This window comes from Salvelinus alpinus, chromosome 10 (genome assembly GCF_045679555.1).
Source record: "Salvelinus alpinus chromosome 10, SLU_Salpinus.1, whole genome shotgun sequence".
In the NCBI taxonomy this organism is placed as follows: domain Eukaryota; kingdom Metazoa; phylum Chordata; class Actinopteri; order Salmoniformes; family Salmonidae; genus Salvelinus; species Salvelinus alpinus.
This window is the reverse complement of record NC_092095.1, coordinates 26,496,157-26,522,203: the sequence shown is the minus strand read 5'-3', so window position 1 is coordinate 26,522,203 and position 26,047 is coordinate 26,496,157. Positions and strand designations below refer to the sequence as shown.

The 26,047-nt window shown below is 43.4% G+C and overlaps 1 protein-coding gene across 1 annotated transcript in view; it reads left to right on the top strand.

Moving 5' to 3' along the window:
* LOC139531813 (voltage-gated inwardly rectifying potassium channel KCNH2-like) overlaps window positions 1–26,047 on the top strand; it is a 291,029-nt gene that overhangs the window by 27,298 nt on the left and 237,684 nt on the right. The gene's annotated exons all lie outside the window — the stretch shown is intronic.

Sequence of the window (26,047 nt, the reverse complement as noted above, 5' to 3'; positions counted from 1 at the left end):
GTTGTCATCTGAAGAAAAAGCTATTTTCTGCCGAATGTGTTCTGTGAAGATAACTATAGTTGCACATCTCTGATCACTCTATTGAAGCAAAAAAAACTGTTGACTTTCAATATAAAACGCGACCCCTGTCAATACACAGCTGGTCTCACCTGCTCCCTCTTTCTCCCGTTGTGCTATTTATAAACAAACAAAAGCTTCATAATGTAAAATAATGTGACAGGTGACCTCACTGAGACTCCTAGCAAGGAGTTACACTCAGTGTCAGAATAGGTCATTAACAATAAACTGAAACCAAAAGCATTGTATTTAGTTCAAAGCATTCCCTTAGACCTTAACCTCAACTGGAGTTACGCATCAAGGTTGTGACCATTGAACAAGTTGAGGAAGATGATCTCCTAGGAGTAACATTCGATGGTCAGTTATCATGGTCAAGTCATATTGGGGCTCCCGAGTGGCGCAGTGGTCTAAGGCACTGCTTCTCAGAGAGGCAGTCACTACAGACACTGGTTTGATTCCAGGCTGTATCACAACCGTCTGTGCTTGGGAGTCTCATAGGGATGGCGCATAATTGGCCCAGTGTCGTCTGGGTTTGGCCGGGGTAGGCCGTCATTGTAAATAAGAATTTGTTTTTAACTGACTTGGCTAGTTAAAAAAATAAAAAAATATTGACAAAGTTGTTGAGAAGTGTCTGTTATAAAAAGATGTTCTGTGTTTTTTGACACAAAGATCAACTGTACTGGTTGTTTGATCTTGTTCAATCCTGATTACTTCCTGGTAATATGGTCAGGTGCAGCAAAGAAAGACCTTGCAAAGCTGCAGCTGGCTCAAAAAAAGCAGCAATCCTTGCCCTTAATGTAATGTATACGCTAGGAGTTGGGAAGCAAGTGCAGGGAGGGAATTGAATAAATAACAAAACAAGACAAGAAATACAAATTGCATACAGACATGAAACAGAGTCAATAACACCTGGGGAAAGAACCAAAGGGAGTGACAGATATAGGAGAGGTAATCAGGAAGGTGATGGAGTCCAGGTGAGTCTCATGAAGCGCAGGTGCGCGTAACGATGGTGGTAGGTGTGCGTAATAATGAATAAACTGGTGAAGTTGAGCACCGGAGAGGGGGAGCGGGAGTAGACGTGACACTTAACTGCAAACACAGAACTAACATCAACAGCATACATGATAGTCTTTCATGGTTGAAGGTTGAGGAGAAATTGACTACTTCTCGTCTAGTCTTTTTAAGAATCATTTGGGTGTTGAAAATGCCTAACCACTTGTATAATCTATTTGCATACCCTTCAAAACAGTATACATACCCCACCAGACACGCCTTATGGGTTTCTTCACAGTACCCAAACCAAAAACAGATTTAATGCGTCACTCAGTTATGTATAGAGCCATGCTGTCGTGGAATGCGCTGCCACCAGAGGTTACTCAGGCAAAAAGTTTAGCTTAAAAAAAACAGATAAAAAAACATTATTTCACAGCACCTCTCCTCTTTCTAAAAATCCAATTCAACTGTGCTGTATATAAGAACATGTATATATGAATAGTGTATAAGTAGTATTTTTGTTGTCTCTGTGTCTTTCCTATACATAACTCTTCTTTAAAACATTTTATTTAATGTAATATCTTATGTTGTTCTTGTCTATTACTGTTCTGTACTTTGTCATGTATTTGTACATTTTATGTGGACTCCAGGAAGAGTAGCTGCTGCATGTGTAGTAGCTAATTGGGATTATAATAAACTAAACTAAACTCCAAGTATTGGAATGCTGTTATGGTAATAGAGCTAGACTCCCTGGGTGAGATCCAGGGATACTGTATGTCGGACATTTTCCACCTGTGGAAAGAGCTGCCATTGGAAAGAGGAGCAAAAGAGAAAGCGAGACTGACGAACAGAGAGGAGAGAGATACGGTGTAGGTGAGGAAAGAGAGAAGAACAGAAAGGAGTGGTATTTCTCAGTTCCTCTCCTAGCATTATGTGTGGGGATTAAGAGGAGAGCCTGCTGTAACTGTAGCAGCAGAGAGTTACATGACACCAGATGTTTGCTCTCAGCTGATAACTCACATTCTCTTGAGTGCTGCACCGGGCCACCCCTAGTCCACCAATCAGACTTTCCACTGTTTATACTCAAGAGTTATCGGTTTCGCCTGTATACACAACACCCCCCTTAGCCTGCAATGGATGGAGAAAGAACCTCGTAATTCGTGTTTGTATTACTGTGTGTATGTGTGTGTGTATTGTGCTGACCCTCTAGTGCCCTACTCTGTTTCCAGTAGTTGCTACAATGCTAATGATAACAGTTAGCTACAATAGTATGACTCATTCCTACACTCAAACTGTATGGGCTCTAGTAAGTGATAAGAGTTCTAGAGAGTGTTGACAGCTGCTATCAACTGCTCGGATGAGGCTGGCCCTGTCCACCTAAATGTGGAGAGTATCAAAGCACATTTCCAATCTGGAACATTGTCAAGGGTGCTCTTTTTTGTACAGCAGGAGGTGTGTTTGTACTGTCACCAGGGAGACCGTCAAGAGGCTCTCTGCGTCGCCAGGGTTACCCAGGTCCCATGTGATTGGGGGAACACAAGAGGGAGTCCCAGCCCTCCCCTTGGGCCCACTCTCCCTCCCTCCCTTCTCTCTTCAGTGTCTGATAGTCTTAGGACTGAGTCAATATGCGTTTTCAGGGGCAGGCCCGATCCTAAATCTCTCACCTCTGATAGGTCAACGGGTCTCCCTCAGCTCACAATCAAAATGCAACACACCCTGGAACCTCATGCATAAGGCATGGTGTGGAAATGCAACGCCTCCTCCCTCCTTGTTCAAAGGAAAGAGTGGGGGGAAGAAAAGTATCCTGTTTAAATGTTGGGGGGAAGAAAATGTGACAGAAAGGGGGGAGGAGGATGGGATGGGAAGGGTAGTGCAGCGATCCCCCGCTCCATTCATCTAATGCTGCTCTCTGGCATTAGCCTTCACCATGATGGATTAGCCTTTCTCTCAGGCTCAATTGTCCAACGCCGATCTGGCCGCCACTTAATCATTTTTTCCAGGTAAACTCCGCCACCACTGGTGCAGAAGTGGGGAGTTGGGGGACAGTGCAATGTGTGAGTTGTACATCAGCACTTGTTTCCCGTCAGCACACGGTCCCCTAACAGTCTCTCAATTTCAAAGAATCTGGACCTCTCGACTCAAGGCCACTGTGATCTGTTTTTTACAGACCGTTGCCTTTTCTGTCCCAGCTCTGTTCCAGTTCTAGAAATGTAAACCGAAGCAGGTTGAAATAGACACAGACTCCCTGCTCTTGCTCTCAGTAAGCTACACTCAGACTGCCAGTCTCTTTGTGTTCCTGTTATCCCAGAGATCTGAGGCCTCCAGGGAGCAGGTACATGCTGCAGTCTGTGTCTCTGCATGGTAGCCCCCAGCAGCCCCCTGCTCATTGCCCACATCCGGACTCTGATTGGCCAGGAATGAGTGCCAAGGGGGCCCATAAATAGCTCTAATTTCCTTTAGTAACTCTGCATGCAGGCCTTCTGCAGCACCTGCCCTTTTTATGCTCCACTGGCTGGGCCAATCAGAGGCATTCCCCCTGGTTCGGTAATGGTACCCACTCATCTTTGGTACCCCTCATATTATTTAGCATTTTGTTTTTTTCCATTTAGCTGACAAAGACACACAAATCATGTGTGGCTATAGATGTCCATTCCACCTCCTCTTTGGAGTGGCTATCTGGAGTCATCTGAGATGACAGCTACAGTAAGCAGGCTTGTATGGGAGCCTTGGAGACACCAGGTGTCTATTTGAGACTAGAGCAAGTCTCAGATGGCTGACAATAGCTAAAAGCCCCGGGCCTCTTCATGTGATTGCTTAGCAGCCGCAGCTAAGGAGTGTGCTCAAAACTGGCCCTGAAGTACTTGCTTTTTTATGGAGATGACCTCCACGGCTGAATCAAACCACTAAAAGACCCACTAAAAATCAATGCCGTTATAAATGGCCCACACCATAAATTATCTTCATAATTACAGATGTGCACTGCAAAGCTTCTCAAGGCTCCTGCATCAATTTCTTATCATGTTTATTTTTCATGTTTAAAAGGCAAGTAGTTGTTGCTTTGGTTTCTTTCATCACACACCAGGTCTTGAAAAAGAGATTACAATGAGGTGCTTGTAGAATAGAATGCAGCATTAATGGTAGTGGAATGGAACTTGCTGCAGGTTTAGATGGTGCTGGTAATGTGTGCATTAGAGGTCTTCCCTAAATTCAGACTTTTGTCTTGGATCTCGGTCGGGTCTGATACAATTGCCACGAGTCTCGGGTATGTGCAAATTAATTGATTCACCGACTGGACCCATCCTCTTAATTGAATGTGTGTGAGTTGATGAGAACTGCGTGAGCTTGTTATCTGTGTCAACCAATTGTAACACAATAAAACGTTTGGCTTATGTCCAGCTGAAACTGGTTCCGGCTGCTCACATCACGTGCACCTGCTGCTTTAAAGGAAAAACGAAATAAAAAACAATGACAATAAAAGCTGAAATATTTACTACTCAACAGACGTAAGATAGAAAAACAAAAGAATGACACAAATTGAACAACTAAAAAGCACCCTAAGGAAAAGCAAAGCTAAAAATAGGTGTAAATATGTCACAGTTTTGTCCCCCCTCAGGTTCTCTGGCTATTCCAGAGGCTTGGGGCATAAAAACTAAAGGCTGCCTCGCCATACCTCTTGGTCCTAGACTTTGGGATAGTTAAAAGGCTTGACCTTAAAACCGCTGTAATGTGTGCTCTCCGTCTGGTCTTGGTCAGTACCCGTGCTGCATTATTCTGTATGTTTTGCAGTTGACCAATGGCTTTCTTGGATAGACCAGACAGGAGAGCATTACAGCATAAAAGCATGGATGAGTCTCTCTGTATCAGCTTGAAAGCGAAACATCCGTACCTTGGCAATGTTCCTCAGGTGGTAAAAAGTTATTTTGGTCACATTCCTAATGAGTGATTCTAAATTTAGTTCAGAATATAAAATAGCACCTAGGTTTTTTACCTGGTGTTTTATCTTTATTGCCTGTCAATTAAAATGTGCGGCTTGATTCTCTCTCTGTGCTTTGGCTTCAACAATAAGTACCTCTGTGTTCTCTTGATTTAGCTAGATTTAGCTAGTTGTGAACCATCAAAGTATTTAAATCACTAAGCATTTAAATCACTAATACAAAATATATAGCCTTAGCCCATTGCTGTCATTTGTTAGGTTCTGTTGAACCCTTTTCTTTAGCCAAATTAAGTTCATGTTGTGTTTGCTGCCATATAATAGAATTACCGTTAGGCCTATAGGGCTACTCACACTCAAACCATGAAAAGGAAAAAACAAAGAGGGCGAGATGCAAAACTTAATTTAATGACCCAATATAATAACCTGTACGTATTGTCCCTATAAACAATGACTTGACTTAGGCCTACTTTTGATAGTACCCTAATAAAGTTAAGAAACTTTTGTAAAGGTTTGGTGTAAGATAGCTAATAGGCTTAGCTATGCAGGACTATAAATCAAATCAAATCAAATTTTATTTGTCACATGTTTCCCGAATACCAAAGATGTAGACCTTAACGTGAAATGCTTAATTACAAGCCCTTAACCAACAATGCGGTTCAAGAAATAGAGTTAAGAAAATATTTACTAAATAAACTAAAGTAATTTCTTTTTTTAAAGAACACAATAAATAACAATAACGAGGCTATATAAAGGGAGCACCAGTCCCGAGTCAATGTGCATTGGTTACAGGTTAGTCGAGGTAATTTGTACATGTAGGTAGGGGTAAAGTGACTATGCATAGATAATAAACAGCGAGTAGCAGCAGTGTAAAAACAAATGTAAATAGTCAATGTAAATAGTCCGGTTGCCATTTGATTAATTGTTCACCAGTCATATGGCTTTGGGTTGAAGCTGTTAAGGAGCCTTTTGGTCCTAGACTTGGCGCTCCGGTACCGCTTGCCGTGCAGTAGCAGAGAGAACAGTCTATGACTTGAGTGACTGGAGTCTTTGACAGTTTTTGTGGCCTTCCTCTGACACCGCCTAGTATATACAGTAGGTCCTGGATGACAGGAAGCTTGGCCCCAGTGATGTACTGGGCCGTACGCACTACCCTCTGTAGCGCCTTGCGGTCAGATGCCGAGCAGTTGCCATACCAGGCGATGATGCAACCGGTCAGGATGATCTCGATGGTGCAGCTGTATAACTATTTGAGGATCTGGGGACCCATGCCAAATCTTTTCAGTCTCCTGAGGGGGAAAGGTGTTGTCCTGCCTTCTTCACGAGTGTGTTGGTGTGTTTGGACCATGATAGTTTGTTGGTGATGTGGACACCAAGGAACTTGAAACTCTCGACCCGCTCCACTACAGCCCCATCAATGTTAACGGGGGCCTGTTTGGCCCGCCTTTTCCTATAGTCCACGATCAGCTCCTTTGTCTTGCTCACAATGAGGGAGAGGTTGTTGTCCTGGCACCACACTGCCAGGTCTCTGACCTCCTCAATATAGGCTGTCTCATTTTTGACGGTGATCAGGCCTACCACTGTTGTGAGCAAACTTAATGATGGTGTTGGAGTCGTGGGTAAACTGGGAGTACAGGATAGGACTAAGCACACATCCCTGAGGGGCCCCAGTGTTGAGGATCATTGTGGCAGATGTATTGTTGCCTACCCTTACCACCTGGGGGCGGCCAGTCAGGAAGTCCAGGATCCAGTTGCAGAAGGAGGTGTTTAGTCCCAGGATCCTTAGCTTAGTGATGAGCTTTATGGGCACTATGGTGTTGAGCGCTGAGCTCTAGTCAATGAACAGCATTCTCACATAGGTGTTCCTTTTATCCAGGTGGGAAAGGGCAGTGTGGAGTGCGATTGAGTTTGGTGTCATCTGTGGATCTGTTGGGGCGGTATGCGAATTGGAGTGGGTCTAGGGTTTCCGGGATGATGGTGTTGATGTGAGCCATGACTAGCCTTTCAAAGCATTTCATGGCTATCGACGTGAGTGCTACGGGGCGGTAATCATTTAGGCAGGTTACCTTTGCTTTCTTGGGCACAGGGTCTGCTTGAAACATGTAGGTATTACAGACTCGATCAGGGAGAGGTTGAAAATGTAATTGAAGACACTTGCCAGTTGGTCCGCACATGCGTCCTGGTAATCCGTCAGCACCCGCGCCTTTGTGAATGTTGACCTGTTTAAAGGTCTTACTCACACAGTCGTCCTCAACAGCTAGTGCTCTCATGCATGCTTCAGTGTTGCTTTCCTCGAAGCGATCATAAAAGACATTTAGCTCGTCTGGTAGGCTTGGCTCACTGGGCAGCTCGCGGCTGGGTTTCCCTTTGTAGTCCGTAATAGTTGGCAAGCCCTACCACATCCGACAAGCATCAGAGCCGATGTAGTATGATTCAATATTAGTCCTGTATTGAAGCTTTGCCCGTTTGATGGGAGTGCCTACCAGCGTTCCAACTGACTCGGACAGTTGAATTTGAGGTGAGGAATAATGTTTAAAGCCTACCAGAGTTACTCCTTTAATCTAACAATATAATGCTTAACTTTATTTAAAAAATATTATTATGGAAAATGTACGAATAAGGTTCCTTTTGTGCGCCTATATCTATATAGCAGTAGTAGCCTATCTGACAAGTAGCATATAAAGGAATGCATGTCGGTGTCGGGAACATGGCGCCGGAATATCTGCATCTTTCTCTCAGTTGCTCTAGGGCTAGACCTAAGCTTCTCTTCCTATATATTTATGTCACCTCTGCTCCCGCTCTTCCCTCCCCCTTTCCTTGCCTCGGTTGGCTCGGCGGCTTCCCATCCCACGTCACTCTCCATCGGATCATCGGGCTCCCTCTCTGCAGCGGGATCGACAGGCGTCTTACCTCAGCCAGATCGCCAGGCTCCCATGCCTCAGCTGGCTCGCTAGGTTCTCACACTCCTGCCGGTTCGTCGGGCTTCCACGCCCCAACCGGCTTGCCCAGCGCCCATGTCTCGGCTGGTTCGCCCAGGTGGGACGCCGGGTGGTTCCCCAAGAGGGGGGGGTACTGTCACGTCTGCTCCCGCTCTTCCCTCCCCCTGGCGCCAGGTTGCCCTCCATCACGCACTCCTGCCATCCATCATGCACACCTGCCTTCCCTCGTCACACGCTTCAGCGATATTGGACTCACCTGGATTCATTCATCACCTGTATATTTCCTCCCCTATATTTGTCAGTTCCACAGCTCTGTTCCCCACGGCTGCATTGTATTGTTTTTGTCTTTAGTATTAGTTTGCTGACGCTGTTCCTGTCTCGTTCCATGTCCGTTATTTATTAAATATTTTACTCCCCGTACCTGCTTCGTCTCTCCAGCATCATTCCATGTGACATATTTATATTTTAAATATGAATATCATACAGTAGACGCCTAAGCCAATAGGCCTATGCATGCAATGCCCTGATGCATTTAGTGCTCCAATCTCTGACAACTGAAACATGAGGGGGACAATTATTGTTTTAGGAAAGTAAAATCCAATAAAACATTTTTAATATGCAACATATCAAAACAACAAATATACAGTGGGGAGAACAAGTATTTGATACACTGCCGATTTTGCAGGTTTTCCTACTTACAAAGCATGTAGAGGTCTGTCATTTTTATCATAGGTACACTTCAACTGTGAGAGACGGAATCTAAAACAAAAATCCAGAAAATCACATTGTATGATTTTTAAGTAATTAATTTGCATTTTATTGCATGACATAAGTATTTGATCACCTACCAACCAGTAAGAATTCCGGCTCTCACAGACCTGTTAGTTTTTCTTTAAGAAGCCCTCCTGTTCTCCACTCATTACCTGTATTAACTGCACCTGTTTGAACTCGTTACCTGTATAAAAGACACCTGTCCACACACTCAATCAAACAGACTCCAACCTCTCCACAATGGCCAAGACCAGAGAGCTGTGTAAGGACATCAGGGATAAATTGTAGACCTGTACAAGGCTGGGATGGGCTACAGGACAATAGCCAAGCAGCTTGGTGAGAAGGCAACAACTGTTGGCACAATTATTAGAAAATGGAAGAAGTTCAAGATGACGGTCAATCACCCTCGGTCTGGGGCTCCATGCAAGATCTCACCTCGTGGGGCATCAATGATCATGAGGAATGTGAGGGATCAGCCCAGAACTACACGGCAGGACCTGGTCAATGACCTGAAGAGAGCTGGGACCACAGTCTCAAAGAAAACCATTAGTAACACACTACGCCGTCATGGATTAAAATCCTGCAGCGCACGCAAGGTCCCCCTGCTCAAGCCAGCGCATGTCCAGGCCCGTCTGAAGTTTGCCAATGACCATCTGGATGATCCAGAGGAGGAATGGGAGAAGGTCATGTGGTCTGATGAGACAAAAATAGAGCTTTTTGCTCTAAACTCCACTCGCCGTGTTTGGAGGAATAGAAGGATGAGTACAACCCCAAGAACACCATCCCAACCGTGAAGCATGGAGGTGGAAACATCATTCTTTGGGGATGCTTTTCTGCAAAGGGGACAGGACGACTGCACCGTATTGAGGGGAGGATGGATGGGGCCATGTATCGCGAGATCTTGACCAACAACCTCCTTCCCTCAGTAAGAGCATTGAAGATGGGTCGTGGCTGGGTCTTCCAGCATGACAACGACACGAAGCACACAGCCATGGCAACTAAGGAGTGGCTCCGTAAGAAGCATCTCAAGGTCCTGGAGTGGCCTAGCCAGTCTCCAGACCTGAACCCAATAGAAAATCTTTGGAGGGAGCTGAAAGTCCGTATTGCCCAGCGACAGCCCCGAAACCTGAAGGATCTGGAGAAGATCTGTAGGGAGGAGTGGGCCAAAATCCCTGCTGCAGTGTGTGCAAACCTAGTCAAGAACTACAGGAAACGTATGATCTCTGTAATTGCAAACAAAGGTTTCTGTACCAAATATTAAGTACTGCTTTTCTGATGTATCAAATACTTATGTCATGCAATAAAATGCAAATTAATTACTTAAAAATCATACAATGTGATTTTCTGGATTTTTGTTTTAGATTCCGTCTCTCATAGTTGAAGTGTACCTATGATAAAAATTACAGACCTCTACATGCTTTGTAAGTAGGAAAACCTGCAAAATCGGCAGTGTATCAAATACTTGTTCTCCCCACTGTATATATATATTTTTTTTTATAGGCAGTTAAAACTTCTTGCAACTATAGGGGGTGCTGTTCCGCATTAGCATATTTGGGTCTCCAAATTAAACTGCCTCGTGCTAAATTCTTGATCGTACAATATGCATATTATTGTTATTATTGGATAGAAAACACCTTCTAGTTTCTATAGAAGTTGGAATTTTGTCTCTGAGTGGTACAGAACAATATCTACAGCACTTTTCATGACAGGGGTCAGATTTCAGAAATTTTTACCCCTGATCTGGAGTCTGTTTTTAAGGCGACAGTGAATGCTATGAAGAAACCGACACTGCCTACGTCTTCCTCTGGGTGTCTGTACGTCATCACGTTTTGAATGGAGTCTATTGCACAATCCCAGCCATTATAAAACCACAAAATGTATAGGGACCGCCCTTTCTCGTCGCGCGCCTGAAGCGTGAAGGACATCGGACTTGCCTCATTCCAAATCCTTGTCTAACCAGCAATATTTCTCCGGTCATGTTTTCAGTCGTTATAGTTGTTAAAAACATCATAATGTAGTTAATTTGAACCGTTTTATAGCAATTTATATCCGTTTAGTGCGATTTTGAGGAATTTCTTTGTTGTGCACTCTGAAACTTTGGACACGTTTTGGGGTCCCGTTCGATCGTTAGTGGATATTTCGAAGGACAGAGGACATCTATCGACCAAAAGACGTTTATAACATAGAAAGGATACATTGCCCAAGAATCTGATGGAAGAACAGCTCAAAGTAAGCAATATTTAATATGATAAATCGTTGTTCTGTCGAAATATTTTAAACGCATATTTCGCCATTTTGTTTGGTATAGCTTCACTTGGCGAACCCTGTATTGAAAAGTAAGGATAATTTTAAAAATGTAAATCAGCGGTTGCATTAAGAACTAATTTGTCTTTCGATTCCTGTCAACCCTGTATTTTTTAGTCAAGTATATGATTAGCTTTCGATTAAACTAGATCACTCTGAAAGCTGACGTTCCTCATTTTGAGGCTTGAGTTGTGACTATTTCCATTGTATAACCACGGTTTTGTATGGCTAAATATGCACCTTTTCGAACAAACTGTATATGTATGTTGTAAAATGATGTTACAGGAGTGTCATCGGAAGAATTCTGAGAAGGTTAGTGAAAAAATTAATATATTTTGGCGGTGATTACGTTATAGCGCTCTTTGGCTGGAATCGATGCTCTGGTAACGTTTGCACATGTGGTATGCTAACTTATCGATTTATTGTGTTTTCGCTGAAAAACGCTTAGAAAATCTGAAATATGGTCTGAAATCACAAGAACTGGGTCTTTCCATTGCTATGCTTTGTCTATTTTTATGAAATGTTTTATGATGAGTAAATTGGTCATACACGTTGCTCTATCTAGTAATTCTAGTCGATTTGTGATGGTCGGTGCAATTGTAAACTGTGATTTCTACCTGAAATATGCACTTTTTTCTAACAAAAACTATCCTATACCATGAATATGTTATCAGACTGTCATCTGATGGTTTTTTTTATAGGTTATTGGCTATCAATATCTTAGTTGAGCCGAATTGGTGATAGCACCTGAAGGAGTAAGAAACTGATGGAGTTAGAATAGTGGTGTATTTTGCTAACGTGTTTAGCTAATAGATTTACATATTTTGTCTTCCCTGTAAAACATTTTAAAAATCTGAAATGGTGGCTTTATTCACAAGATCTGTATCTTTCATCTGGTGTCTTGGACTTGTGATTTAATGATATTTAGATGCTACTATCTACTTGTGAAGCTATGCTAGCTATGCTAATCAGTGTGTGGGGGGGTGGGGGGTGCTCCCGGACCCGGGGTAGAGGCTCGTTAGAGGTTAAGAACACGTAACTGTGGATCATTAGGCCAATTCCGCTTGTTTGTTGATGGTGCTGGCAGCGCCCGGTCTGAGGTTTCTTTCTATCTCTCTTTCTACTCTCAGATCTGAACGGGTTTCTCGGATCCGAAACGGCACAGGTCTGTTTGGGTCTGTTTTTCCTCGGGCCTTTTCAGAATGGGTCTGACAGTCCTCAGATCCCTACGGAACGGGTCCAACCTTTTGGACCCGTGAAGACTTCTACTGTAGTGTGCATGTGTCTTAACATCCACAGTTAGACATCAACAGCACTATTTGTAGGAGTAAATAGCATGTACACATGTGAGCAAACACAGAAGCACACTGAGTGCCATTCTAAACTACCAAAGTCAAGCTGAACGTGCCAAAGAAGAAAAAACTCAGCAAACTCAGAACATCCAGTATTTCCTACAGGTCTGCATATATGCAGGTGATTGATTGTAAGCCTATATACATACACACAGTATATTCAATTATCCACTATTTTTACGCCAACACAATTGGGCCTTTAGGAAATAAATAAAATCTCATCAAATTGAATTGAATTAAACATAACCCAATAAACCACAGTGCTACAGTCACAATGAGTTCCCACTGTGCTAGCAGACTAGACCCAGGCGGTGTTATTGTGGTGTATGGTTTTCTCCTCTTTTGTTGACACCCGAATAATGAATCATGACAAGGCGCTGTGTGATAGCCGCGCTGCCGTGTGTCTGCCTCATTACACACTCAATGTACTGTGGTAGTGTGTATGTGTATGTGTGTGTGTGTGTGTGTGTGTGTGTGTGTGTGTGTGTGTGTGTGTGTGTGTGTGTGTGTGTGTGTGTGTGTGTGTGTGTGTGTGCCCACTCTCCACCAGCCTCTCTCTCCGCAGGCCCAGGGAACCAGCTACACAAACAATCCCAACGGTTCACTTAACAACCTCTACCCACAAACACACATACAGTATATTAGATTATACATGCATGCACACACTGCACGTACACACTTGTGTATGCATGCACGTGTGTTCTAATGACACGCATGGTACATGGACCTGTGATTAACTTTGTTTTCACTGCACACGCAGGCTAGCGCGCACACACACACACACACCTCTTGTTTCAGCAAACAACATGATGCCAAAGTAAAGCTGAAAGGGCTAGTTTATGAGGCTGACAGACAGTTGGATCATTTAACCCAATTATTATTGAATTCATTTTTTCCCTCATCAGTCTACACACATTACCCCATAAAGTTTAACAAATGTATTATTATTTTTATTTTTTTTACGTATTTACATAAGTATTCAGACCCTTTGCTATGAGACTCAAAATGTAGTTCAGGTGCATCCTGTTTCCATTGATCATCGTTGAGATGTTTCTACAACTTGATTGGACATGATTTGGAAAGCCTGTCTATATAAGGTTCCACAGTTGACAGTGCATGCCAGAGCAAAGACCAAGCCATGAGGTCTAAGGAATTGTCCGGATTGGGCACAGATCTGGGGAAGGGTACCAAAACATTTCTGCAGCATTGAAGGTCCCCATCATTCTTAAATGCAAGAATTTTGGAACCACCAAGACTCTTCCACCCGGCCAAACTGACAATCGGGGGAGAGGGGCCTTGGTCAGGGAGGTGACCAAGAACCTGATGGTCTCTCTGACAGAGCTCCTGGGTTCCTCTATGGAGATGGGAGAACCTTCCAGAAGGACAACCATCTCTGCAGCACTTCACCAATCAGGCCTTTATGGTAGAGTGGTCAGACGGAAGCCACTCCTCAGTAAAAGACACATGACAGCCTGCTTGGAGTTTGCCAAAAGGCACCTAAAGGACTCTCAGACCTTGAGAAACAAGAGTCTCTGAATATCCTTGAGTGGCCCAGCCAGAGCCCGGACTTGAACCCGATCAAACACCTGGAAATAGCTGTGCAGCGACGATCCCCATCCAACCTGACAGAAACTCCCCAAATACAGGTGTGCCAAGCTTGTAGCGTCATACCCAAGAAGAAAGTGTCTGTATACTTATGTAAATGTGATATTTATTTAATTTTGTATTTTAATACATTTTAAAAAAATATATAAATTATTATATAAATATATAATATATAAATAAACTCACATAGTTGCTGTCACAAACTCCAAACAGTTGTCACTGACTAGTTGGATAATAATTTCCCAGTGAGCAAACCATTCATATAAATTCATTTTTATCCGATTTTTTTGCTTTGGCGGACCATATTTTTTGCATTGCCATTTGTCAGTGAAACTCATGAATGCAACTGTTTATTTCAGATTGTTTTGTGTTTTACTTTTCGCCCTGGTCGTCCTGAAAAGAAAATGGTCAAACTAAATATAAGGGCTGGGTATGCAGATAAATTAAAGTCTGATAAATGAACAGCTGATTTTTGCTGGGTTCTCGGGACTGATAGGGTTAACATTCCACGGGTGAGGACAGGGGTTGTGTCCCAGGTGGGGGAAGCCATGCTTCATCTCGTATCTGTCTGTCTTCATCGAAGTGTGCGTGTGTGTATCTCTCGCTCTCTCTCAGAAGCCTCTGGGTTTTCACCTAATGACAGCTGCAGTCTCTTCCTGTATATGCAAATACCCCACACTCTAACTCTCGTTTTGAATATGCAAATAATCAGAACCATCTCACAAACTGAAAGATTTGAGTGGTAGTATTACTATAATGATGGCTGGGGGCTTGATACCAGCATATCCCCTGCCCCAATACTAATGTTTAAACAACATTGAAATAATATTCAAACATCATAATGTTGGGAGATGTCAATCCCTTTGAAATTGTTGTTAACCTAGCTACCTGAACAATGTCAATTGACACTGCAACTACAGTTGTAGTGTAATGAATACTCAGGGAGAAAAAGGTGTAGATTCAGACAGATGTTTATTAAACCTTCACAGAAGGCAGAAATTGTGCTCACAGGCAGGCAATGGTCAGACACAGGTAGGCAGTCAAAAACAAACACTACCTCACAACCATACAAACAGAAAGAACTGAACTAAATAGGGAGCTGATGAGACCAGGTGAGAAAAGAAAACAGGTGAAATCAATGAACAAAAATGACAGACAGAGCTACCTTCCAGAACACAAAGAAACAGGGCTACGTTCAAGAACACAAAGAAAAAGAACACAAGGTTGACTAAGAAAAGAAAAGCAGACCCTTACATGTAGTTGTTGAACATTCCCTGCACCACTCAATCCAAGTTGAATATTTTACTTTATTGCAAAGCAGCATGCCGCCTCAGTCTCTAACCCCTCCCCTCTCAAAAACAACATTATCATGCAGATCAACTGGTCTTCATGCATATCCTGCATCTCATGAATGTCTCTCCAACTCGCTCCTGTTTGGAGTAGTGTGTGCATGCCTGCGAATTTGCAGTTTGCACATGTGTACATAAATGTGTGTACCCACATTAAAAAATACTATATAGTATATTATGGTCTAAATACTGTACTCTATTTATATTTTGCAGACTTTACTGTAGTATACTATAGTATTCACTGTACTGTGTTTGTAGACATGATTGTAGTGTAGTATAGTGTTCACTGTAGTGTTTTTGTGGATATGACTGTAGTATAGTATAGTGCTCACTGTAATGTGTTTGCAGACATGATTGTAGTATACTGTAGTAATCACTGTAGTGTTTTCACTGACATGACTAGTATATTGTAGTAACCCCTGCCGACTAGGATTAGCTGAAATGGCACAACTAACAGACTACGCCAGTTACTGTTTAATGAGGGGAACAACACCACATTTAAACATGGCAAGGTGACTGGGAATATGGTTGAATACAAACACTGTAGCTATTCCCTCTGTAAGGCAATCAAACATGCAAAACGGTAGTACAGAGACAAAGTGGAGTCGCGATTCAACGGCTAAGACAAGAGACGTATGTCGCAGGGTCTACAGACAATCACGGATTACAAAGGGAAAACCAGCGACATCACGGACACCAACGTCTTGCTCCGGACAAGCTAAACACCTTCTTTGCCTGCTTTGAGGAGAACACAGTGCCACCGACGTGGCCCGCTCCCAAGGACAGTGGGTTCTCGTTCTCCGTGGCCGACGTGAGTAAGACATTTAAGAGTGTTAATCCTCGCAACGCTGCTGGCCCAGACGGAATCCCTAGCTGCATCCTCAGAGCATGCGCAGACAAGCTGGTTGAAGTGTTTATGGACATATTCAATCTCTCCTTATCCCAGTCTGCTGTCCCCACTTGCTTCAAGATGTCTACCATTGTTCCTGTACCCAAGAAAGCAAAAGTAATTGAACTAGAAGACTATCGCCCCGTAGCACTCACTTCTGTCACCAGGAAGTGCTTTGAGAGGCTAGTTAAGGATCAGGAGGCTAAAGAAATTTGGCTTGGCGGGCTGTATCACCGCCTGGTACGGCAACTGCACCACCCGCAACTGCAGGGCTCTCCAGAGGGTGGTGCGGTCTGCCCAACGCATCACCGGTGGCACACTGCCTGCCCTCCAGGACACCTACAGCACCCGATGTCACAGGAAGGCCAAAAAGATCATCAAGGACCTGAGCCACGGCCTGTTCACCCTGCTACCATCCAGAAGGCAAGGCCAATACAGGTGCATCAAAGCTGGGACCGAGAGACTGAAAAACAGCTTCTATCGCTAATCAAATCAAATCAAATTGTATTTGTCACATACACATGGTTAGCAGATGTTAATGCGAGTGTAGCGAAATACTTGTGCTTCTAGTTCCGACAATGCAGTAATAACCAATGAGTAATCTAACCTAACAATTTCACATAAACTACCTTATACACACAAGTGTAAAGGAATGAAGAATATGTACATAAAAATATATGAATGAGTGATGGTACAGAACGGCATAGGCAAGATGCAGTAGATGGTATCGAGTACAGTATATACATATGAGATGAGTAATGTAGGGTATGTAAACATATAAAAGTGTCATTGTTTAAAGTGGCTAGTGATACATGTATTACATCAAGATGGCAAGATGCAGTAGATGGTATAGAGTACAGTATATACATATGAGATGAGTAATGTAGGGTATGTAAACATTATATGAAGTGGCATTGTTTAAAGTGGCTAGTGATACATTTTTTTCATCAATTTTTACATTGTTAAAGTGGCTGGAGTTGAGTCACTATGTTGGCAGCAGCCACTCAATGTTAGTGGTGGCTGTTTAACAGTCTGATGGCCTTGAGATAGAAGCTGTTTTTCAGTCTTTCGGTCCCTGCTTTGATGCACCTGTACTGACCTCGCCTTCTAGATGATAGCGGGGTGAACAGGCAGTTGCTCGGGTGGTTGTTGTCCTTGATGATCTTTATGGCCTTCCTGTGACATCGGGTGGTGTCCTGGAGGGCAGGTAGTTTGCCCCCGGTGATGCGTTGTGCAGACCTCACTACCCTCTGGAGAGCCTTACGATTGTGGGTGGAGCAGTTGTCTGTGTGGGTGGACCAATTCAGTTTGTCCGTGATGTGGACGCCGAGGAACTTAAAACTTACTACCCTCTCCACTACTGTCCCGTCGATGTGGATAGGGGGGTGCTCCCTCTGCTGTTTCCTGAAGTCCACGATCATCTCCTTTGTTTTGTTGACGTTGAGTGTGAGGTTATTTTCCTAACACCACACTCCGAGGGCCCTCACCTCCTCCCTGTAGGCCGTCTCGTCATTGTTGGTAATCAAGCCTACCACTGTAGTGTCGTCTGCAAACTTGATGATTGAGTTGGAGGTGTGCATGGCCATACAGTCGTGGGTGAACAGGGAGTACAGGAGAAGGCTCAGAACGCACCCTTGTGGGGCCCCAGTGTTGAGGATCAGCGGAGTGGAGATGTTGTTTCCTACCCTCACCACCTGGGGGCGGCCCATCAGGAAGTCAAGTACACAGTTGCACAGGGCGGGGTCGAGACCCAGGGTCTCAAGCTTGATGACGAGTTTGGATGGTACTATGGTGTTAAATGCTGAGCTGTAGTCAATGAACAGCATTCTCACATAGGTATTCCTCTTGTCCAGATGTGTTAGGGCAGTGTGCAGTGTGGTTGCGATTGCGTCGTCTGTGGACCTATTGGGGCGGTAAGCAACTTGGAGTGGGTCTAGGGTGTCAGGTAGGGTGGAGGTGATATCGTCCTTGACTAGTCTCTCAAAGCACTTCATGATGACGGAAGTGAGTGCTACGGGGCGGTAGTCGTTTAGCTCAGTTACCTTAGCTTTCTTGGGAACAGGAACAATGGTGGCCCTCTTGAAGCATGTGGGGACAGCAGACTGTATTGTTTGAATATGTCCGTAAACACACCAGCCAGCTGGTCTGCGCATGCTCTGAGGACGCGGCTGTGGGTGCCGTCTGGGCATGCAGCCTTGCGAGGGTTAACACGTTTAAATGTTTTACTCACGTCGGCTGCAGTGAAGGAGAGCCCGCAAGTTTTGGTAGCGGGCCGTGTCAGTGGCACTGTATTGTCCTCAAAGCGGGCAAAGAAGTTGTTTAGTCTGTCTGGGAGCAAGACATCCTGGTCCGCAACGGGGCTGGTTTTCTTTTTGTAATCCGTGATTGACTGTAGACCCTGCCACATACCTCTTGTGTCTGAGCCATTGAATTGTGATTCTACTTTGTCTCTATACTGACGCTTAGCTTGTTTGATTGCCTTGCGGAGGGAATAGCTACACTGTTTGTATTCGGTCATGTTTCTAGGCCATCAGACTGTTAAATAGCCATCACTAGCCGGCTACCACCTGGTTACTCAACCCTGCACCTTAGAGGCTGCTGCCTGGAATCACTGGTCACTTTAATAATGGAACACTAGTCACTTTAATCATGTTTACATACTGCTTTACTCATTTCATATGTAAATACTATGTTCTATTCTACTGTATTTTAGTTAATGCCACTCCGACGTTGCTCGTCCTAATATTTATATATTTCTTAATTCCATTATTTTACCTTTAGATTTGTGTGTTTTGTTGTGAATTGTTATATACTACTGTGCTGTTGGAGCTAGGAACACAAGCATTTCACTACACCCGCAATAACATCTGCTAAATATGTGTATGTGACCAATACAATATTATTATTATCAGATCAAAAGACTCAAAATGGCTGTTTGACTGAGCCGTTAGCATTTCGCAGCCGATATCACCTTAACAAAACAAACAATGGTGAGGGAGTCATCTTCTTATCCTCTTTTATAAGATAAAATAAAAAAATGTTACTCACATTTCAATGACGCATACTGGTTGTTGTTTGTGAGAGTTGTTTGTCGTGCGCAACTACTCAGCTCTGTCTGGATAAAGGACCTGACTGAAGGAAAGCACCTTCGAACCTGCCTGTATAAATAACTTGCCATATAATGACATAGAGAGCGCACCTCATGAGTGTCCTCCGTTGTCACGTGACAATGGAGATGGGTAGAGGGTTACACCTGCCACGAATGCCCTTCCCCACATCCACTTCACTGACCACGGAATTCTGTAATAAGATTAAAAACCAGATAGTGGCTAGCTCTACTCAGACAATTATAAATATGGTAGGTATTTGAAATTATTCCTCCTGAGGAAATGATAAAGTATGTGACTTGAAGTCCTAAGTATTTATGATTGTCTGAGTAGAGCAAGCCACTATCTGGGTATGTATTATTGGTTTTCTGATGATTGTTGGTGATGTATACTGGTAAAGCCAGAAGGAACTGCCAGTTGCACAGATTCAACCACAAAGACCAGGGAGGTTTTCCTATGGTTCACAAAGAAGGGCACCTATTGGTAGATGGGTTAAAACAAATGCATACATTGAATATGCCTTTGAGCATGTTGCAGTTATACATGTTACACGTTGGATGGTGTATCAATACACCCAGTCACTGCAAAGATACAGGCACCCTTCCTAAACTAGTTGCCGGAGAGGGAGGAAACCACACATGGATTTCACCATGAGGCCAATGGTGATTTTAAAACATTTACAGAGTTTAAGTGCTGTGAGATCACTAGGAGATCACTGAGGATGGATCAACAACATTGTAGTTACTCCACAATACTAAAATAAATGACAGAGTGAAAACAAGGAAGCTTGTAAAGAATAAAAATATTACAAAACATACATCCTGTTTGCAACAAGGCACTAAAGTAATACTGCAAAAAATGTGGCAAAGAAATTAGCTTTTTGTCCTGAATACAAAGTGTAATGTTTGGGGCAAATCCAACACAACACATCGCTGAGTACCACTCTTCATATTTTGAAGAATGGTGGTGGGTGCATCATGTTATCAGTATGCTTGTCATCGGCAACAACTAGGGAGTTTTTTTGGAATAGGGCTATGCACAGGCAAAATCCTAGAGGTTCGGTCTGCTTTCCAACAGACACTGGCGACAAATTCACCTTTCAGCAGGACAATAACCTAAAACACAAGGCCAACTATACACTGGAGTTGCTTACCAAGAAGACATTCATGTTCCTGAGTTACATTTTTTACTTAAAAATCTATGGCAAGACTTGAAAATGTCTGTCTAACAATGATCAACAGAGCTTGACAAATGTTTTAAAGAATAAGGGGCAAATATTTTACAGTACAGGTGTGCAAAGCTCTTAGAGATTTACCCAGAAAGACTCATAGCTGTAATCACTGCCAAAGGTGATTCTAACATGTATTGACTAAGGGGGTTGAATACTTATCTAATCAGGATATATTAGTGTTTTATTTTCCCTTAATTAAAAATAAATCTTCCACTTTGACATTTCAGTATTTTCTGTAGATCGTTGACAAAAAATGACATTAAATCCATTTTAATCCCACTTTGTAAGAACAAAATGTGGAAAAAGTCAAGGGGTGTGAATACTTTCTGAAGGCACTGTATCTAGCCTGCTAGCTAGTACAACCTGATACTAGTGCTGGTGTAGGCCTAGATCAACGTGTTGTTTGTGCAACAGTACATTCTAAATCAGAGAGGAATAGGCTAAGCATTAATATTATAGTTACATCAAAGCTACAGTAAGATAAAACATTTAATGTAACATGAATTAGGGTGCACTGGGAAACACTGACATAAACTGGTTCCTACCTTGTCATAATAAACCCTCCCTGGCTGTTTCATTCGTTGTCATGTCAGACAACAACACTGTATTCCAAATGCCCACTATATTCCTACTTATGGTTGAAGTTTCATTGAACAGTATAAGACAATCAGAATTTACAAAGACCCATTAATAAACATGTGTTGCCATCCTAGGGTCATGCACTACTCATAAAGCATCTTTATTATACAAAAACTAAAAATACCAACAAATACTGTCATACTGTAAAACATTATGAAAATATTGTGATATGATATTTTGGCCATATCACCCAGCCCTACTTGTACAGCAGGGACTCCCTGGTGTGTTCGCTAGCGCTGCCTGCCAAGCTCCTGTTTACACTTTGACTGCTCTTTAATATGTGCAGCAGCCATGCCCCTGGCGTATTGACCTGTTTTATTGGCCACTATGGTCGTATATGTTGCCCTATTATTAGATTGTGTTTATCTTGATGTCATATTGATTGGAAGCCGGGGGACAACTGATAGACGCTGAATCCTCCCGATCCCTTGAAGGACAATTAGTCACCATGCAGGGCCAAGCAGGCATGGCGTGGATGCCCCGGGCTAACAGCTAGCTAACAAACATACTGGCTGCCCTCCGTGACTGATTACATAACAATGAGGGGATAGGATTGTCTTATTCTGGGATTTGCAGTGTACTGTTGGGGAGTGTGTGAGTGTGTGTGTGCGTGTGCGTGTGGCATCAGTGGGCCTATTTTTGACCGCTAGGGCCGGACAATGAAGTTAAATCTACCTCAGGGTTTACGTTAGCCGATCATTTCTGGCTTTTGGCCAATAAAATGAATTAAAAGCTGATAAATAAAATTGTAGCCTGCTAAATCGTCCTGGCTGCATATCACACATCCCGAATTTCACACTTCAGCACCTTTCTCTCACTCCTTGCAGACTCCCTTACGTGCATCCTGCTGAGGAGAGAGAGAAGGAGAGAGAGAGGAGCCTTGGGCTACTGTTGATTGCAAAGATGGAGGACTTTTTCATTGAAGTAAAATGACATTTAGAGAGTATGCCTTTAGTGAAAAGCCTACAAAAACTTGTTTTTAGTGCTGTCTTTTTAATTGTGTGCTCCGTATTTAGTTTAGGATTATAAAAGTAGGTTATAAGTAGGCCTGTTGTAACAAAAATATATATTATTAGCCTATTGCTGTGATTTGTTGGGTATGGTAGGTACTAGCCTTTCTTGGTCATTGCTGCAATACAGCCTGCAATACTTTTGTGAGGGTTTAAACCAGTCCACTCGTTTTTTATTTCATTCTGAGCCATTTTCTTTGGCCAAATTAATTTCCAACTGTAATGTTGTGTTTGCCGCAATATAATTCATATCCTGCTCATATTTTCCCTATAAAAATTGGCTTGACTTACTGTTGATATCACCCTTTTAAAGTGAAAACGTTTTTTAAAAACGTTGACGTTTTTGGTGTGGTGTGGCTATTAGCCTATTATACAGCAGGCCTATGATATGAAGGCAGCACACACCGGCGCTCTAACTGACTCCGACAGTTGAACTTGAGGTGAGTAAGAATGTTTTAAGCCTACCAGAGGTACTTCAATAATCTTACAATATAATATTCTGATAGAAAATGTACAAATTAGCCTCCTTTTGTACGCCTATATCTGTAGAGCAGACTCAGCAGGCTAGCCTATCTGATATATAATGAATTGCATGTCAGTGTCGAAGTATGCCGCCGGCATATCTCTATCTCCCTCTAGGGCTAGGCCTAAGCTTCTCTTCCTTTATATGTATTATTTATGGATATTAATATACAGTAGACGCCTAAGCCTATGGCCCATGCATGCAATGCCCTGATGCATTTAGTGCTCATATCTCTGACAGCTGAACCGTGATGTGGACAATTATTATTTTAGGGAAGTAAAACCAAATAAAACAATCGGCTATCACGTTTTGTAATGCTACACATCGAAACACAAGGAATAGTGGTTTTGTCATTTGTTATAGGCTGTTTTTAAGGACAAGTAAATGTCCCTTGTTTATTGGTGTCGCTGTTTGCGTGGGTGTATGCCCTAATAGATTACACACCCAATGCATATGGATGACTGGTCAATTTCTCAAATGTCTGATAAGTTCAAATCTTCCCAGTCACTTGTCGGGAAACCCTGATATACCGCAGTCATAATTAACATCAGATTTTACTTTTTGCAGCAGGTTAGGGGAACTTATGCAGCAGGATTGGAGAATTAATGTAGCAAATTAGGAGAATTAGGTTAAGGTTAGGAAAAGGGTTAGGATTAGATAAAATAAACTTTTGACGTTAATTTTACAAAGGCTGGATCCCTCCTAGCCATGACCATCACTAGGAGGCCAGAGCTGTCAATCAAATAATTTAGAGCTGCCTGCGCACATCCTGCCTGCCTGCTGCCTGCCTGCTGCCTGGTGCCTGCTGCCTGCCTGCCTGGTGCCTGCCTGCCTGCCTGCTGCCTGCCTGCCTGCCTGCCTGATGCCTGCCTGCTGCCTGCCTGCCTGCTGCCACTCTCTCCTAAAAAGTACTTTAAAGTTAGTTAAATACCATGACTTACCAAGACATTTAGTAGAAAGAAAACAAATCTTCCCCAAGGAATCGACTGATAAGATTCTGTATTTTTGGAATGGAGGAGACTGTTGCCGTACTTCCAAAAACACAAACACTCACAAGCATTTGCATCTTTCATAGCGAGCTAGCGATGGACAGAGAGAGATGGCAGAGGCACAGTATAGGCAGGTCGGCCACCAGGCAGATGGAGCAAGAACTATGCACTAGGCCTATCAAATCAAATCAACTGTGTTTATAAAGCCCTTCTTACATCAGCTGATATCTCAAAGTGCTGTACAGAAACCCAGCCTAAAACCCCAAACAGCAAGCAATGCAGGTGTAGAAGCACGGTGGCTAGGAAAAACTCCCTAGAAAGGCCAGAACCTAGGAAGAAACCTAGAGAGGAACCAGGCTATGACTGGTGGCCAGTCCTTTTCTGGCTGTGCCGGGTGGAGATTATAACAGAACATGGCCAAGATGTTCAAATGTTCATAGATGACCAGCAGGGTCAAATAATAATAATCACAGTGGTTGTCGAGGGTGCAACAGGTCAGCACCTCAGGAGTAAATGTCAGTTGGCTTTTCATAGCCGATCATTCAGAGTATCTCTACCGCTCCTGCTGTCTCTAGAGAGTTGAAAACAGCAGGTCTGGGACAGATAGCACGTCCGGTGAACAGGTCAAGGGTCCATAGCCGAAGGCAGAACAGTTGAAACTAGAGCAGCAGCACGGCCAGGTGGACTGGGGACAGCAAGGAGTCATCAGGCCAGGTAGTCCTGAAGCATGGTCCTAGGGCTCAGGTCCCCCGAGAGAAAGAAAGAAAGAAAGAAAGAGAGAAAGAGAGTGAGAATTAGAGAGAGCATACTTAAATTCACACAGGACACCGGATAAGACAGGAGAAATTCTCCAGATATAACAGACTGACCCTAGCCCCCCAACACATAAACTACTGCAGCATAAATACTGGAGGCTGAGACAGGAGGGGTCGGGAGACACTGTGGCCCCATCCGACGATACCCCCGGACAGGGCCAAACAGGCAGGATATAACCCCACCCACTTTGCCAAAGCACAGCCCCCACACCACTAGAGGGATATCTTCAACCACCAACTTACCATCCTGAGACAAGGCCGAGTATAGCCCACAAAGATCTCCGCCACGGCACAACCCAAGGGGGGCGCCAACCCAGACAAGAAGATCACGTCAGTGACTCAACCCACTCAAGTGATGCACCCCTCCTAGGGACGGCATGGAAGAGCACCAGTAAGCCAGTGACTCAGCCCCTGTAATAGGGTTAGAGGAGGAGAATCCCAAGTGGAGAGAGGGGAACCGGCCAGGCAGAGACAACAAGGGTTGTTCGTTGCTCCAGTGCCTTTCCGTTCACCTTCACACTCCTGGGCCAGACTACACTCAATCATAGGACCTACTGACGAGATGAGTCTTCAATAAAGACTTAAAGGTTGAGACCGAGTCTGCGTCTCTTACATGGGTAGTCAGACTATTCCATAAAAATGGAGCTCTATAGGAGAAGCCCTGCCTCCAGATGTTTGCTTAGAAATTCTAGGGACAGTTAGGAGGCCTACATCTTGTGACCGTAGCGTACGTGTAGGTATCTTCGGCAGGACCAAATCAGAAAGATAGGTAGGAGCAAGCCCATGTAATGCTTTGTAGGTTAGCAGTAAAACCTTAAAAGCAGCCCTTGCCTTAACAGCAAGCCAGTGTAGAGAGGCTAGCACTGGAGTAATATGATCAAATTTTGGGGTCCTAGTCAAGATTCTAGCATCCGTGTTTGGCACTAACTGAAGTTTATTTAGTGCTTCATCCGGGTAGCCGGAAAGTAGAGCATTGCAGTAGTCTAAGCTAGAAGTGACAAAAGCATGGATACATTTTTCTGCATCATTTTTGTACAGAAAGTTTCAGATTTTTGTAATGTTACGTAGATGGAAAAAAGCTGTCCCTGAAACAGTCTTGATATGTTCGTCAAAGGAGAGATCAGGGTCCAGAGTAACGCCGAGGTCCTTCAGTTTTATTTGAGATGACTGTACAACCATCAAGATTAATTGTCAGATTCAATAGAAGATCTCTTTGTTTCTTGGGACCTAGAACAAGCATCTCTGTTTTGTCCGAGTTTAAAAGTAGAAAATGCCTATCAAATGCTGTATCTGGCCACGGAATGCTGTATTTCTCAATTTCTTGACTGACAATGTCTTGCAACCTCAGTAAAGCAGAGCCTATCATCAATGAATAGCCTAAGATATTCTACACGCAACAGGCCGAAGAATGAACACACACTTGCATCATGCCATACAACTCTCCTTCCGTGGCCTCCAACTGCTCTTAAATGCAAAGTAAACTAAATGCATGCTCTTCAACCGATCGCTGCCCGCACCTGCCCGCCCGTCTGGCATCACTACT